This window comes from Geotrypetes seraphini, chromosome 6, assembly GCF_902459505.1.
Source record: "Geotrypetes seraphini chromosome 6, aGeoSer1.1, whole genome shotgun sequence".
In the NCBI taxonomy this organism is placed as follows: Eukaryota; Metazoa; Chordata; class Amphibia; order Gymnophiona; family Dermophiidae; genus Geotrypetes; species Geotrypetes seraphini.
This window is the reverse complement of record NC_047089.1, coordinates 132,420,420-132,438,149: the sequence shown is the minus strand read 5'-3', so window position 1 is coordinate 132,438,149 and position 17,730 is coordinate 132,420,420. Positions and strand designations below refer to the sequence as shown.

The window sequence follows — 17,730 nt, the reverse complement described above, 5'->3', positions numbered from 1 at the left end:
GTCTTGGGCCCGCTCCTTTTTAACTTATTCATAAGGGACCTGACTCAGGGGCTTCAAGGTAAAATAACACTATTTGCCGACGACGCCAAACTATGTAACATAGTGAACGGCTCCGATTTACACGATAGATTGATGCATGACCTGTTTTTGTTGGAACGTTGGTCATCTACCTGGCAGCTGAGCTTCAACGCCAAGAAATGCAAGGTCATGCACCTCGGCAGTAGAAATCTGTGCAGAACTTATACCTTAAATGGTGTGACCTTAGCTAGGACTGTAACAGAACGAGATTTGGGAGTGATCATCAGTGCAGATATGAAAGCTGCCAGTCAAGTGGAGAAGGCTTCATCTAAGACAAGACAAATGTTAGGTTGTATCCGCAGAAGTTTCGTCAACCGGAAGCCTGAGGTCATCATGCCGTTATACAGAACCATGGTGAGACCACATCTGGAATACTGTGTGCAATTCTGGAGGCCACATTACTGTAAAGATGTGCTAAGAGTAGAGTCGGTTCAGTGGATGGCCACCAGGATGGTCTCGGGGCTCAAGGATCTATCATACGAAGAGAGGCTGAACAAATTGCAGCTCTACTCTCTCGAGGAGTGTAGGGAGAGGGGAGACATGATTGAGACACCAGACATATCGAGGTGGAAGAAGATATTTTCCTTCTCCAAGGACCTTTAGCCACAAGAGGGCATCCGCTTAAACTCAGGGGTGGGAAATTTCATGGTGACACCAGAAAGTATTTCTTCACCGAAAGAGTGGTTGATCATTGGAACAAGCTTCCGATACAGGTAATCGAGGCCAACAGCGTGCCAGATTTTAAGGGTAAATGGGATGCCCATGTGGGATCCCTAAGAGGGTGGAGTTAAGGATTGGTCATTAGGAGCGTGATCTCCAGGAGTGGGCAGACTTGATGGGCTGTGGCCCTTATCTGCCGTCATTTTTCTATGTTTCAGACAAGCATCATTCTTTGATGTGATTGGTCTTTGAAAACTAACAGCAGGGGGCTCCTTTTACTTTGGTGCGTTAGGGCATTAACGCACAGAATAGCGCACGCTGAATTTCCGCACGCATTGAGCTGGCATTAGTTCTAGCCACGTAGCGCATGGTAATATCCTGCGTGCGCTAAAAACGCTAGCGCACCTTAATAAAAGGAGCCCCAAGTAATTTTAGTTTTATTTTATTTTTTATGCAGTAGTTATCCTAACTTGACTAACAAAGGTTTTGTTAACATTTTAATCTTCTTATCTTTGCAAACTTGGGTTTTCAGCTCTGACTGAAATTAAAACAAAAAGAAAGGAGAACAACTGCAGATGGTGGATGATGAAACGCGTGTTTGTTTGTTGACTATCGAGCTGCATTTTAAGTTAATTTGCACTAGAGAGCTGCATTGGAACGGGGATGACGAGAATCCCACAAGACCTGTGGGAATCCCATGGGGACGCCCCCTCAGGTCGTGGGGATCTCGTGGGGATGCCCGCTTGGGTCACAGGGATCCCATGGGGACCCCCTTGTGGTCTGGGGGATCCCGCAGGGTTGGAGGAAGCTCGAGCCAAGGGGCTCATTTTTTTTTCCTGCCCTCCATCTGTCTCTGCTATGCAGCGCACAGTGCTGCCAGCCTACCATATGTAGCCAATCTGGAAGTCTTCCCCAGACATCAGAGCTGATGTTGGAGGGAAGGCTTCGCGTCAGCCACTTGCAATGTGCAGGGCCCGCTGCCCTGCGAAGAAATGCTGCTCTGATGTCGGGAGAGGTACAGTTTTGTGGGAGGGGCAGAAAAGGAGGGAGAGACTAGGGGGCGAGCGGGCACACACAGCATGCATTGCAACTAGGAGGAAGCGCATTGGGACATAGGAGGCAAACGTGGGACACAGAAGGGGAGATGGAGTGCGTTTTTGGACACAGAAGGCATGAACTTGGGAGAGAGGATGGAGGAAGGGTGGGAAAGAGATGCTAAGGTGGGGGAGGGAATAGAAAGGGAGAATTGGGCGTAGGTGTGTCAGTGAGAGGGAAAGAGAGATGGTGTACACGGGGAATGGAAGAAAGAGGAGAATTTTTGGTAATAGGGAGTGAGCGAGGTACAGATGATAGGGAAGAGAAAGATGAGAGAAATGTTGTGGTGGAAAGGGAACAGTGGGACAGATTGAAAGGGATGAAATAGGGAGGAATGTTGGACATAGTGGTGAAGGGAATGGAGGGAGAGATGTGGCATGGTGCTGGAGAGGGATGATAGAAGGAGAAATGTGGGTATGGGGTTGGTGGGCAGGGACAAAAGATGCACTTGGGCCAGGGGATGAGAGAGGGATAAATGCTGGACCACAGTAGGAGGAACCAATGGACAGCAACAAAAGAATTTACAGAAGACGGGAAAGCAGAAAAAAGAAACTGGGAACAACTTGATGGAAAAATAAATCTCCAGACAGCAAAGGTAAAAAATAGAATTTATTGACTAAAATATGTTAACTTTGGGAAATGTATATAGCAGATGGCTTTGTATTGTGTTCAAAAGAAAAGGAAATGCATTTCTGGTTTTATTTCTACAGTGTTGAAGTACTTGCTGACCCTTGTGGCTGGTGGGGATCCCCAAGCACCGCCAGCAAAAGACCTCCTCTAGAGACAGCCAGAACTCCCCTCCACCAAGCGCAGCAGTCGCTGGCAGCATCTATGAGCCACTGAGGTGCCAGCATCTGTGACTCAGGGACGCTACTGCTGCCTGCCAAGCTTTACAAAAGGGACCCCCGGCCAACTGCAGAGGAAGTCCTCAGCTGACAGCTTGGGGGTCCTCATCAGCTGAGTATTTATATTTTATATTTACATTAGAGGCTCTGGTAGAAACCCATTTAAAAGTATGTATTCTTCCCAATTAATATTTCCAAATTAATAAAGTGTCTTTGCTTATTTGTAAATGGGTTTCTACCAGAGCCTTTAATTCAGTAGCATAATTAAATGAAATACAAGTAACTACTTCTGAAGTTTATAGGGACAAGCGGGGACGGATTTGATTCCAGCGGGAACGGGTTTGACTCCTAGCGGGGACGAGTTTGATTCTACCGGGGATGGGCGGGGATGTGTTTGATTTCTGTCCCCGTGCAACTCTCTAGTTTGCACTTAAAAACAAGCACATCCATTGCATTGATTAGTAGTTCTATTCTATCTACTTTAGTTTCACCATTGTTACAATTACCCATACATAGCTTAAAGAACTTTAAATAACTAACTCTCAAATTTAATTTTTTTTTTTGTTGTTGGTTTTGCAATTTTATAATTTTAATTATAATGTGCCATGAAAACATTTGCTCTGTTTAATGTGCCAGAGCTAAAAAAAAAAAACAGTTTGAGAGACACTGCTCAACAGCAAGGAATATTAGAAGCTATCGTGGCAGTTCTGTAAAGTGGTGCCTAAGTAAAGGTACTTCAAAAGCATGTGCTTAGCTCCAATTCTATAACAGCATTAGGGCGCACTTAATCCATTATAGAATATTACCACTAATTTAATTGGGTGTTGCAGAATTTAGGTGCAGCCACATATGCAAGGCCAATAGCTGGCCTAAGTTGGCAAATCTATGCACGTTTTGCAGTGTGCGCAATGCATAGTATTTTCTCGCTTGTACATGTTGCTAGGGGAAGTGCCCATGACACACCTATGCCCTACCCATGGGCAGGGCCCACTTGCCCTGCATGCCATGGTGCTTAAACGCATAACTGCCAATTTACTTGTAAATGCAGCTATTCTATAATTTGGCAAGCGGCTTGGCACTTTATTTTAAGAATGCCTTATAGAATTGCATTTTATATGCTTTGGATTGTGAAGTAAAATATATTCAAAAAAAAAAAAAAGAAAATGCTCATAATAGGAAGGACTGCTGTAAGAAGATGAGGGGCAAGAAATGTAATACTGTAGCCACTGGTTTGAATTGCTCCTATCCAGAGGCTAAGATTGCTGTAGAAATGAATAGAACAAGGTGAGCCAATACTGATAATTCTGCTATGCATGTAAGAGTAAACATACCGTATATCAGTTTAGTTTTCTAATGACTTCTAAATGGAATTTTGGAGTAAGCAGATCCTTATAATCAATATCATTGTGATCACTTTATATGCCTATATCTGTACCTGTCATTATCTCCTGTATCACAGCTGAGTACTGCAAGGGAAATTCCATTTACATCAGTATGGATGTGCTGTTTTCTGATATTGGAGCTTCTGTGTCAGTCATGACATCGCAGCCAGTTTAAGAGGAGCAGGGCTTACGAAGGTCTGTTTGATTGGTTGGTTTATGCTGGGAGGGATTTGTTGGAAGGAAGGGCTGCAGTCCTTCAGAAACAGAGTAGGGACAGTCTCTTTGCTTCATCATCCAAGGGAAAATCCCCAGATAAGGCAAGAGGCTATCAGTGAGGCTAGAAATGCAGGGAATGGCAGTCGGTCACTTGAAATATACTTCACAATGATGTGATGGGCAGGATGTGATCATTATGTTGTGTGTTCCAAGGCATAAAGTGCTGGTGAGGAACAGAGGGACCTAAGCAAGGTAAGGGGCCATTTGTCTTTTGCAAAATATGTGTGAGTTTGCTGCAGTGTGCTGCATACCATGTGTGTTGCTGGGGGGGGGGGGGGGGGGGGGGGAGCCGGGAAACCAGGTTTTTGTGTGTAGTACTGGCTGAGTTCTTTGCAGTGCTGTTCTTTTTGATTATAGATGACAACAAAAACGTTCCTTTCAGGCACAGAAAATCATAATGTGTGTGATGTATCCTTAGGATTCAAGCTTATGCAAGTTTAGTGAGAGTTTATAAAAACATGCTCAGTTTAGTTAGATTGAAGAGATTTCTTGTACATAAAAACCCTTAAAGAAATATGTAAAGTATTATATTGCAGTAAATCTCTTGGAAAAGTGTGAAGCTAATGTTAGGTTTGCAGTGTAGGTTTTATTTCACTATAGTCTGCGAAAGATACCTCTGACATCTGAGTGATCTTTGAATACAAAAATGTTTTCTATTATGGCCGTGTTTTAGTTTAAACTTTTAAAAGTAGATGCATTGCAAAATAGCTGTATCAATAATGTTTACTGCAATTATCTGATCTTTATACATTTTTAATGAGAACACACAGCCAGCCGAATAACTTAATGAGAGCAGACTGGCTTTTAAAGCAGAGCTTTCACTGTGCAAAACAGTATCAACTTTCTCACTGAGAACTAGCATCAGGAAGCGATGGAGAAGATTTATGTTAAGTATACTTGGCATGTAAGAAGAAGGAAAGGGCGTACAGAAGTCTGCCACTTCCTTTCCTGTTCAAAATCAAGAATGCCATACATTATTGTTAGGGAATATTTGTGATTGCACAATTATAATTAAGGCCAGACAAAAAATGTATTGCTATGTTTAAAGTTGCGCAAAGAATGATTTATAAATTATTGCTGATTAAAATTTAGAATTGATTAGTCATTAAAATGAGATATAACTAACCCCCTCTTCTACAAAGCCGCGCAACAACAGCCCCGAAGCCCTTTAAATCTCTATGGGCTTTGGGGCCGTAACCGCACGGCAGCCGCTAGTGCGGCTTTGTAGAAGAGGGGGGTAAGTATCCTTGGGATATTAGTTTATTCCAGGGGTGCCCACACTTTCTTGGCTTGTGAGCTACTTTTAAAATGACCAAGTCAAAATGATCTACCAACAATAAAATTTTTAAAAAACCACAAAACACACTGTACGCAGAGAAAATGTTAATTATCATTTATATTCGGGGGTTTTTTTCAAGGAGGTCAAGGCAGATGACTTTAAAATATGCAATGTCACCTCAGTAACAACTATACAAAATAGACAAATATACCTTCTTCCCTTTTACTAAACTGCGATAGTGGTTTTTAGCACAGGGAGCTGTGCTTAATGCCCCGCGCTGCTCCCGACGCTCGTAGGCTCCCTGCGCTAAAAACTGCTATCACAGTTTAGTAAAAGGGGGCCATAGTCCAAAATATAGACAGCAGATATAAATTCAGATACATTTTGATCACTAAATTGAAAATAAAATCATTTTTCCTATCTTTGCTGTCTGGTGATTTCATGAGTTTCTGGTTGCACTTCCTTCTTCTGACTGTAAATCCAATATTTCTTTCTTTCTGCTTCCTGCATGCTTCCTCTCCTCAAAACCTCATTCCATTCCCCATGTCCCTCCATGAGTCCAACTTTTTCTTCCTCTCTCCTTGCCCCTTCCTTCCTTCCTTCCTTCCTTTCTTTCTCTCTCCCTGCCCCACATTTCTTTCTTTTTCTTTCCCTGCCCCCTCCTCTTTCCTGTTTGCTTGCTTTTTTATTTTAACAAGTTTTATTGAATTTTCACAATGGCAAATACACCATCCCAAAACATAAACAGTCATACTGATACTCTTCAATATAAGGCAATACTATCCAACCCAAAATTCCCCTGTCCCTCTCTTTCTTTCTTTCTCCTTGCCTCCCTTTCTTTCTTTCTCTCTTCCTGCTCCCCTTTTTTTCTTTCTGTCTTTCTTTCTCTCCCCCCCAGCTACTGCCAATTTCTCCCTGCTTCCCCAACACAAGGTCAGGCACGTACAAGCGCCAAATCCACAGCTCCCCTCCCGCCCCCGCCCCCCCGACGTCAATTCTGAAGTTAGAGAGGAAGTTCTGGGCTGGCCTGGAACTTCCTCTCCACCATCCGAATTGGTGTCGGGGGGAAGGGGGGAAGGCTGTGGGCCCGGCACTTGTACGTACCTGGCCTGGCGTCGGGGAAGCAGGGAGAACAGATGGGCTCCACGATCGACTCACCTTTGCATCTACTGGTCGATCACGATCAACCTTTTGGGCACCCCTGGCTTATTTTATATCCCTGGGGATAAAGGTATTTTCTCTATTTACCTGGTTAGTCATTTAATTAAGTTATTTTTGCACATTGTGTGCTTTCACTGACATTTTTTTGATGAATGATTTTTGGTGATTCATATCTTTGGATTCATAACTTAATTATTGTATTAACATGTCAAGACAAACTGTATTTGTATCCTTGCAGATTCTTCCTTACATTAAAGGAAACAAGACACCAAGTTAAAATTTCTGACATCACTTCATTTAAACTATGAGTTTTCTTTCTCGGGTACAGTACGAGGCCAGGTTGGTTAAAAATTAAGAGGGAATTTTTGAAATTTCAGAGAGATCTGCTATGATTGAAAATTCATTTTAAAAGCATGGTTGATGTACAGAATGTGGGTTCCCTACACCTTTATGGAAGCAGGCAGAAAGTGTAAGATGCCATTTCAAAATATCATCTCCCTCCATTCTATAACAGGGCCCCTATATTTAAGCAAACTCTTACAATTATACATTGCTAACACTTACATAGATGAATGCATATTTGCATATGTGTTAGCTGAGCGCTCAGTCTCTTGTATGTACACAGTTCACACAAGGGAATGTAAGGAAGTACAATAGACTCTCTGTTAACTGGAACTCAAGCAACCAGAACTCTCAAGCAACCAGGAAAAAAAAAATCAAAGAAATACTGTAATACTTTAAATATTTATTTATTTTAAAAATTTATATACTGTTTAAAACTAAGTGGTTTACATAATTTACATACGTGGAGGGACATAATCGAAAGGAACGTCTAAGTCCGTTTTCGTCTAAGTCACAAGTCGTCCAAAGTAAAAAACAGCTTAGGACACATTTTCGAAAAATACGTCCAAATTTTTTTCGTTTACAAAATCGTCTAAGTATATATCCTGTCAATCTGATCGTCCAAGTCCTAAATTGTCCATCTTTATACCACATTTTCATCCAACTTTTCGTCCAAGTCAAAAATGCCTAGAACAAGTCCTGTTGGACGTGGGAGGGGTCTGCAAAGTGATGGACTGAACACCCAGACATGGCACCTAAATAGTGGGGTACATTACAGGGCACTGTTGTGAATGACACAAAAAGGGTGCCATGTCTTCATCTCACTACAGCTCCCTTATAGGTCATGGTGAGGCCCCCAAACCACCTCCAGAATCCCCTAGACCCACTTATCTACCACCGCAATAGCCCTTACTTATGTGCCAGAACAAAAGGTTTTGGGGGTATATAGGGGATTGCGCATGTTGCAGTATCAATGGAGTGATTACAGGGGACCCTTTGCTCACAGTTCGCTCCTCTGTAAACAGTTCATGAACCTGTGCCAGTGAGTCATGTGAGGTGTGGCATGTTGCCTCATCTTGTTGGAAAAAGCAGTACATTTTTTTCTTCTGGTGTTAGTTGGTCATAAAATTGTTCAAAGATGTCCAAGCAAACCATGGTATTCACAGTTGATTCGAAGAAAATTAGGCTCACTGTTCATGCTCCTGACACTGTGCACCAAGCGCAAATTTTCTGGTCATGAAATGGTGTTTCATGAGTTAAGTGGGGATTTTCAGCGGACCAGTACCTCATATTCTGGGAATTTATGTGACCTGATAAATGAAACCAAGCTTCATCCATCATGAGGTACAGCAATGGGTCCAAATGTCTGTCAGCAACCATAGTCAGCAACCAGATACAGTAATTTGCGCATTTAACTGTCGGCCTCTTTCAGTTCCTGCACAAGTGTTATTCAGTATGGTTTGAGGTTCAGAGATTTCAGCACTTGCCAACACGTCATTTGTGATACACCAACTTGCTGAGAGAGTTTTCAAGTTGATTTTCGGGAGCTAATTACAATCCACTACTGAGAGCAGAGAGCAAGGGGCTAAGGCCTCTTCCCAAGAGCGTGGCGCCGATATTACAGGTGGGCTACTTTTCCATGGCCCACCCTGTATTTTCCCTATCTGTCCCAGCAGACTCACAATCTACAGTAACTGTTGTACCCGGGACAATGGCAGATTAAGTGACTTGCCCAGAATCACAAGGAGCAGGTTAGGATTGAACTCACAACCTCAGGGTGCTAAGACAACAGCTTAAACCACTAGGCCATTATACAGTAGAATGAGATCTCAGCACTCTGCATCTAAGTACTAGACTTTGGTGGCCAGTTATAGAATTGTCCCTCCGTGTATATTTTCACACCAGTGATCTAACTGCAACCCTTATTTTTCATCTGGCTAAAATATGCATGCTGTTTTACAGTGGATCAACAATTATTAAATGTGTTTTTAAGCAGGTAAACATGTTCTGCATACAGACATTTAATTATTGCCCCCAAGTTCAGAGGTTAGCATGTAGTGTGAGACATTTTATTCTGCTTGGATAGCTTCAAAGTAGATGTTAACACTCGTATTGTAATGTGCCTTGTGTAAGCCTTCTTGAATGTTTTCACATTCTGCTGTGACTGATTTATAGAAATATTCAAAATGTAATGAAGAATAAGAAATTTCTTCGTAACCGCTTGACTTGAAGCATAGTGGAAGCGGATTTTGTAGCAATAATAGCCATGAGTCATTTAGGATAAGCGTCTTACCAACTTTGCACAGTGGAATGGGAGGGCCTTAGGTGCCTCAGCCAATCAGAACTTTAGACCCCTCCCAGTGCATCCAGGGTGCACCAGAAGGGGGAAGGCCCGCCATTTTGACGAGGTGGGCATACCAGCAGGAGGGAGTGGCTACAGATTAAAAAATGAATCAAATTCAAGATAGCCTGCAGGGTTCATAAAGCGATCTACAGAGAAAACTCAGATGGACTAACCTCTGAGGTTAAAGTCCAGCACACTTTTTTCAGTGTACAAGTGTGGCAGTGCTTCAAACTGTCCTTCCCATCACCTCAACAAGAACTTGATTCAATTCTTATTGTAAACCACATAGATTCCTTGTAGAGAATTGCAATATATAAGACACTATATTGTATTGTATTGTTAAGAGATGGCCCTTGCTTGCTTGTGAACTATTTTATGTCAGTTAAGATTTATTTTCCAAATATTACTCAAAGGAAAAATATATTGTATTGCCACCATTCAGCCAGTTTCTTGGGAAAGGTTTGTAGTTTTGAAACAAGACATATTGATGTGCATGTGATAAATATGCTTTGCCTTAAGCACCTTGAAACAAAACTTGAAACTCTAGATCAGGAGTGCCCAATATGTTGACTGCGATCGATCGGTAGATCAGAAAGGCAATGCGAGTCTATCACGGAACCCATCCCGGGGTCCGTGATAGACTCGTGTTGCCGTCCTGATCTACCGGGCGATCAGCCTTCCTCTCCCCAATGTCCCCCACCACCCTCCCTCCAGAAGCGTCGGACCGACCAGCAATCCGCTCCCTGACATCAATTCTGACATCGGAGAGGAAGTTCTGGGCCAGCCAATCGCTGCCTGGCTGGCCCAGAACTCCTCTCCAACGTCAGAATTAACGTCGGGGAGCGGAATGCTGGTCAGAGCGCCGCTTCTACAGGGAGAGCTTAGGGTGGTGGTGGTGGCTTGGGGGCCTGTCCCCCGATGATGGTGGCGGCGGCAAACCTAGTGGCTTGAGGGCCTGATCCCTGATGGCAGCGGCAAACCTAGTGGCTTGGGAAGGGCAGGGAGAAAGAAAGAAAGGGGGCAGACAGGGAGATAGAAAGAGGGGGGCGCAAGGAGACAAAGAAGGGAGTCAGAAAGAAAGGGAGGCAGAGAGACAGAAAGAAAAAAGTTTGGGAAGAGAATGAGGTCTGGAGGAGAGGAAGCATACAGGAGGTTGAAAGAAGAGAAGAAATATTGGATGCACAGTCAAAAGAAGAAAGTGCAACCAGAGACTCATGAAATCACCAGACAACAAAGGTAGGAAAAATGATTTTATTTTCAATTTAGTGATCAAAATGTGTCCGTTTTGAGAATTTATATCTGCTGTCTATATTTTGCACTATGGCTCCCTTTTACTAAACCGCAAAACCGGTTTTTAGCGCAAGGAGCCTGTGAGCATCGAGAGCAGGGCGGGGCATTCAGCACAGCTCCCTGCACTAAAAACTGCTATTGTGGTTTAGTAAAATGGGAGGGGGTATATTTGTCTATTTTTGTATGGTTGTTACTGAGGTGACATTGCATAGAGTCATCTGCCTTGACGTCTTTGAAAAAAACCCGGAATATAAATGATAATTAACATTTTTTCTGCGTACAGTGTGCTTTGTGTTTTTAAAAAAAATTTATTGTTGATAGATCATTTTGACTTGGTCATTTTAAAAGTAGCTCGCATGCCCAAAAAATGTGGGCACCCCTGCTCTAGATGCTACCATATGTACCATATTCCCAGCCCGAAAACAGAAAGGACAGGTGTCATGCAAGCTAAAATTATTTTATGTAAAAAATTAAAAATATTTTTGTGGGTACAACCCAGTACTTAACCTGCTGTAAAGGGATTTTATAAAATTGAGTGTTTGAATGAACTCACATGCAGTTTTCCTGTTCACATATTTTCTGCCTAAGTGTTTGTTGTGGGAGTAATTTTCAGAATTACAGTATTTATACATAGTGAGCCCTCTAAGCTGGGCAAGAGTCCTCTACTTAAGCTCTTGCCATCTGAGAGGTGCTGTTTCAGTATCAAATTTTCAATAGTGAGGGACAGGCAAGCTCTGCAGTACTCCAGGGAACCTGGCTGGCTGTGGTATTTGAAAACACAATATTGGAACACCACCCCCAACTATCAGGAAGGTGGTTGGATGACTCTCACACAGCTAGAGGGAACATTATTTGTACACATAAAATGAAAGTTTATTCACAGGAGTGGCTTCTTTTATAATTGCTTGGTGGGCATACATTTATAGGTTTTCACTTACAAGCTGCACGCTCATCAGCTGAGTGGTCAGGAACAAGGGCATTTTCGCCCAATTTCATCTTTAAACTTTCTTACCGTCCACCCTATGTCCAACATTTCTCTCTCTCTCATCCATTCATGTCTCTTTTCCTTCCACCATATGCAAGATTTTTCCCTCTCACTCTTTTCTACCTCTTTGTTTACTCCTGGCAGAATTCTGACAAAAAAAATTCAAAATTCTGAAAGTTTATTTGTCTAAATGTAAACAATATTTTGGCTAATTATTATTCATATTCCATAAACAGATAAATATTTTTCTACCTTTGTTGTCTGGATGTTTTATTTGTCCATCATGTTAGTTCCAGGTTTGTTTTTTCTGCTTTTTGTTGTCTGCTAATTCTCCTTCAAGTGGTTGCTATCCGTTTATCTTTTCTACTCTCTCTTGTCTATTCCCTCACTACACATGCCTCAGCCATATTGATCGTTCCTTTTTAGCTCTTTTCTGTCTCTTTCTTACCCTTCTCCTTTTTCACACTTTTCAGCTACCTATCAAATTTCCATCTTCTCTTCCGTTCCCCATTGCATTCCTTCCTTAGCCCTTCATTCCCTTTCAACTTCAATGTACCTCCATTACCATATTTCTGCCCTCTGTTTTATCTATCCTCTTATCTGTTTCCTTGCCACGCTCTCCTCCCCCTCAGGGTTCTACCATTCTCAGCATCTTCCTTCCTCCACCCTTATAGCCCAGCATCTCCCTATCTCTTTCCTCGCTCCCATTTATAGGCATCTCTCCATCACTCCATTCTGCTCATGGATCTAACATCTCCTTCCTTCTCCTCTTCCACCTCCTGTGTATCTCTCCCTCTCATCTACACCCATGTCCAACACCCCTCTCTCCCTTCTTTGTACCCTATGTCAATCTTTCTATCCCCCTCCATGCACCATCTCTCCCTTCCTACCCTTCACCTCACCATGCATATCTCCCTCTCCTCCCCCTGTGCCACCAACTTTCCTTCCTCTTACCTCCCCCTATGCCTCCAGCTTTCCTTCTTGAAGTTCCTTTCACCCCTTCTCGTTCCCTGAACTCCAAGGTTTGCTACTTCTGGTTGCGGTATTGGCAGTGACTCTCAAATGCTGCTTGCCACTAACCCAGAAGTCTCCCATCTGCCACGGAGACTTCCATGTCAGCGGCAGGCAGTGTGTGGGAATTGCTGCCAATACCGCAAGATTCAATGCTGACACAGCCGGTACAGTGAGATTCTGTGCGGGAAGAGGGAATTTCATTCCTCCCTCCCATCCCCTGGTGCAGTAGGTTTCCGTCTCTCCCTCACATCCCCTTGTGCAGCACTCCCCAATTGCCCTCCCCCTCCTCCTGAGACCTCAACTTTAGGGCCTCCTAAAGCAGCAGCAGCGGTGAACAGGCTGCTCGCAGCCTGCCCGCCAGGGCTTTCCTCTGCTGCTTCATCAGTAATACACACATTCGAAGCACTGAAATTCTCATGGTATTTACTTAAGGTCTATTCCACAACATCTTCTATATCATTATACCTTAAGTGAATCATTCACAGACCTCGGTGGTGTTGCTGCTGCTTGTATTAACTTTCACATACAGACTGATAGCACCATACTCATTATCGGTCTTATATTTTTATTTGTATTTATCTTCAAATATTTAGTATTTTAATTTATACTCATCTTAACATTGACATGGCTATGGGAGTCTTATTCCGACATAGAACTATGTTTCACCGAAGCTTTTTCAAGGAAGTTTCCCTTAATTTGCCGGTTCCATTATTCCCGCATCTTCTAAACTAGGTGCCATTTGGGGAATCTGTTCTTATGCACATAAGAACAGTTGTCCTAGGTCGGACCAAGGTTTGATTGAGCCCAGTATCCTGTTTCCAACAGTGACCAATCCAAGTCACAAGTGCCTGGCGGAATCCTAAATAGAAGTAAGATTTCATGCTACCAATCCCAGGGCAAGGAGTAGCTTCCCCCATGTCTATGTCTCAGGCTAAAGTTACAGTGGAATTTGAGCCTGGGTCCCTCGGTTTACAGTCCAGTGCACTAACTACTAGGCTACGTCTCTAACATAAAATAGCTCAGGAAGTTTATGTATACTAAATAGCAAATACAACAATTTTCAAAGAAAAAATATATGTATACTTTCCCTGTGAAAATTGGTGTATATTAGACACATGCCTTCCTAACGTTGAAACATATTATGGGTAATTCATTACTGAATAAAGCAAAACTGACACCTAAAACATCACAGGAGTACAAACACCTTCACAACTGATAGAAAGTACATTCATATGAACTGAATAGGAGAACTCATAATTTATACTGAATACTGTATATGTCAGACTGCAAGTCGGCACAAGATATTTTACTTATAGTTCCCTTAATACTGAATTTAATGGGAACTGTGATGAAAAACATAACTTTTATAGACTTCTGGTCTTTGACATATATCCCTTATTTTCCTACTTTATGAATGTCCCTGTTCAACTAAACTGAATATGTTTTTCACTATCTGTTTCATGTGTTTAATTCATTATTGAGTGATTACTACTACTTATCACTTATATAGCACTGAAAGGCATACGCATTTCTGTACATTTTGACATTTATAGATGGTTCCTGCTCGCAAGAGCTTACAATCTTGAACAGACAGACATGACATATAGGGTTGAGAATGTAGAACCCAAGGTGAGAGGAATTAGGAGTTGAAAGCACTCTCAAAGAGGTGTACTTTTAACTGGGTCTTGAACACTGCCAGAGACGGAGTCCGCCATAAGAACATAAGATTTGCCACTGCTGGGTCAGGCCAGTAGTCCATCGTGCCCAGCAGTCCGCTCACGTGGCAGCCCTTAGATCAAGACCAGTGCCCTATTTGAGTCTAGCCTTACTTGCGTATGTTCTGTTCCACTAGGAACTTATCCAACCTTTTCTTGAATCCCTGATAGGTGCTTTCCCCTATAACAGTCTCCGGGAGAGCGTTCCAGACCTCCACCACTCTCTGGGTGAAGAAGAACTTCCTTACATTTGTACGGAATCTTTTCCCTTCTAACTTTAGGGATTTGGCAGCTTGTTCCAAGTATATGGCGCAGCAAGGGCAGAAGGGATGGAGTCTGGAGTTGGCAGTTGAAGAGAAGGGCACAGATAGGAGGAACTTACCAGTTAGCGGAGCTCACGGTGGTGGTGGTGGGAACCTTAGGGGAAGATAAGTGAAGAGAGATAGTGAGAGGCAGCTGAGTGAGTGTATTGGTAGGTCAGTAAGAGGAGTTTGAATTGTACCATATATACTCGAATATAAACTGGGGTTTTTGGGGCAAAACAATTGGCCCAAAAATGGGGATCCAGGTTTATATTTGGGTCAGTGCCCCCTCCCAGAATTTTTTAAGGCCACTGCGGCCAGGCCCTGCCCCCTCTCCTCCTCCCTACCCTATCTTCCTACCTCTGCCGATCTGGTGGAGGTGCAGTGGGTCCTCTGCTGATCATTGGTTGAGGTGCAACGGGCAGGAGCAAGCTTTCTGAACTCCTGCCCCGCTACTAACCAGCTGCATGGATCCACAGTCCATTCCAGCGGCACGAGCAGCAGTGCGATTTGGCGTTGCTTCTAGGCACTGAGCAGCTTCCTTACTTAATGATTTTATGAAATATTGACCTATTATCTTCCAGTTCTTTAAATATTTACAACCAAGACATAGTTGTGCCTGTTTTCTGTAGGCAGGGAGCTACAGTTTCCACAGCTTTTTCCCTTTTCTATGTCTAGTATCCTTCCTTTTGCACCTTCACAACCCACAACCCCCCACCCCCCTCCTTGCTTGGTTTGCTGCCAATACACTTCTTTCCAACTGATCCTGGAATAAATCTGCACAGTGTGGTGCTTTCCACCAGAGGTCCACATTCCAGCACTGCTCTGCCCTGCCTCTTTTCCTCTACAACAGGGGTGCCCACACTTTTTGGGCTTGCGAGCTACTTTTAAAATGACAAAATCAAAATGATCTACCAACAATAAAAATGCTAAACATATATTTATTTATATATTGTGTTTCCCCAAAAATAAGACAGTGTCTTATATTAATTTTGGGCCCCAAAAATACACTACGGCTTATTTTCGGGATAGGTCTTATTTTTTTCATGTACATGATCATCTCTCCCTTCCTCTCCTTCACCCCAGTTCTTCTCTTTCTTTTTTCTTCCCCACATGTGCAGCATCTTTCCTTTCCTCTCACCCATCCCCTTGTGCCTTCCCTCTGCAGCATCTTTCTATCCCTCCCTCCCTCCCATTCCGCTGTGCAGCAAAACCCATGCACTATGTACAGCATCTTTCTATTCCTCCCTCCCATCCCTCGTGCAACAGAACCCTTACACAGCTTCTATCCCTCCCTTTCGTACAGCATCTTTCTATCCCTCCCTTCCATCCCAATCCTTGTGCAGCAGAATCCTTGCAAGCTTCTATCCCTCCCTTCCATGCAGCAGAAGCCTTGAGCAGCCCCCCCCCGCCCCTGCCACGCAGCCGAACCCCCGCTGACCCTCCCATCCTCCCATCTTTCCCTCCCATTCGAATCCCGCTGACCGCGAGACCTACATCCCTCCCTCCAAAGTGCAGCATCAGCAGCACTCTAAACAGGCTGCTTCGCAGCCTTCTCTCGCTGGGGCCTTCCGTGCGCTGCGTTATTGATAACATCATCAGTGATGCGGCAGAGGGAATGCCCCGGCAGGAGAAGGCTGAGAAGCAGCCTGTTTAGAGTGCTGATGAAGCTGCTCTTTGTGTAGGTCTCACGGTCAGAGGGTCGGCGGGGTTTGGATGGGAGGGGCAGTGGGGGTTCGGCTGCACAACTGGGGTGGGGGGAAGCGCTGCTGCTGGCAAATTCAGGGACATTCGGGTTAGGCTTCCAGGGACTAGAGCTTACTTTTGGGGTAGGGCTTATATTAAGACCTACCCCGAAAATTATGCTAGAGCTTATTTTCGGGGTAGGTCTTATTTTCGGGGAAACATGGTAGGCAGGGCTCCACGATCGACTCACGTTGCCTTTGCAATTCACTGATTGATCGCAATCGACCTGTTGGGCACCCCTGCTCTACAACTTGTTGAAGGGAATGGGATATGGGTAGGTTTGAGCCCAGCTCTATGCTGCCACATTTTCCAAGGTAAGTATGATGGTAAAGGGGGTGGGGCCCCCTGCCATGCTTACTTTGCATACTGTGTTTCAGCAACCTTGATTTTCTCATTACAACAATATTTTTATCATGTAAGAATCAGTCTTTACTCTGTAAACTGTGTAGAGATAAATTAAGGGACTGAGGCCAGTTTAATCAAGAGGCTGTTTTATTAAGATGCATTCATATTATAACATAAAGAGGCAGTGTTGTTATAAGATAGAGAGGCAGTATTAATAGTGAATAGTTTCCATTAAATAAAATGAAATATATGGTAAATAATGCAGGTTTTCCCCTGTTAAGAAAGCTAACAGAGTTTAATGAATTGGACATCAGCTGTTTTCTCCAGTGCAAAAACGAATCCAGCTTTATCTATACCATGCAACTCAAAGATGTGATGACATTTGAATCATATAAAAATATCTGTATTGTCTTTCCATTGAATTGCTAACATGAATTCTCGGACTACCAAAATAACTTATGTTTAATAAATAGTGCCTTCATTTCTAATGTCTCCATATATCCATTAGATATCAGAAACTCCACCCCCCTTAATTGTTTTGATGTTAATTAATAATAATAATAATAACTTTATTTTTGTATACCGCAGTACCAGAACAGTTCAGAGCGGTTTACATGACAAGAGACTGTACATCTACAGCGAAATTTACAAATAAGTCAATCAATCAATATAACTTAGCAAGTCGGGAGCAGGCAAGAAGGAGATAGAGAGGTTATAAACAAGTCAATCGGCATGGCTTAGGAAGTCGGGTGCAGGTAGGTAGGAGGTGCAGGTAGGGAGGAGGCAGGTAGGTGGGAGGTGCAGGAAGGTGGGAGGTACAAGGTATAGTTAAAAGTAGAGTTACAAGGAGGGCGGGAGTCAGAGATATTTG

At 43.2% G+C, this 17,730-nt stretch overlaps 1 protein-coding gene across 10 annotated transcripts in view; it reads left to right on the top strand.

Moving 5' to 3' along the window:
- The window catches only part of MBNL2 (muscleblind like splicing regulator 2), a 334,741-nt gene that overhangs the window by 29,289 nt on the left and 287,722 nt on the right, over positions 1-17,730 (top strand). For 7 of the 10 annotated variants that reach the window (XM_033948342.1, XM_033948341.1, XM_033948339.1 and 4 more), the window contains exon 1: positions 4,386-4,528. The exons of 2 other annotated variants lie outside the window; for them this stretch is intronic. The gene's annotated coding sequence lies outside the window, so the exon portion shown is untranslated. Of the gene's footprint in view, positions 1-4,385; positions 4,529-17,730 lie in introns of those variants that run through there. One more of the 10 variants, XM_033948345.1, reaches the window with a different exon arrangement.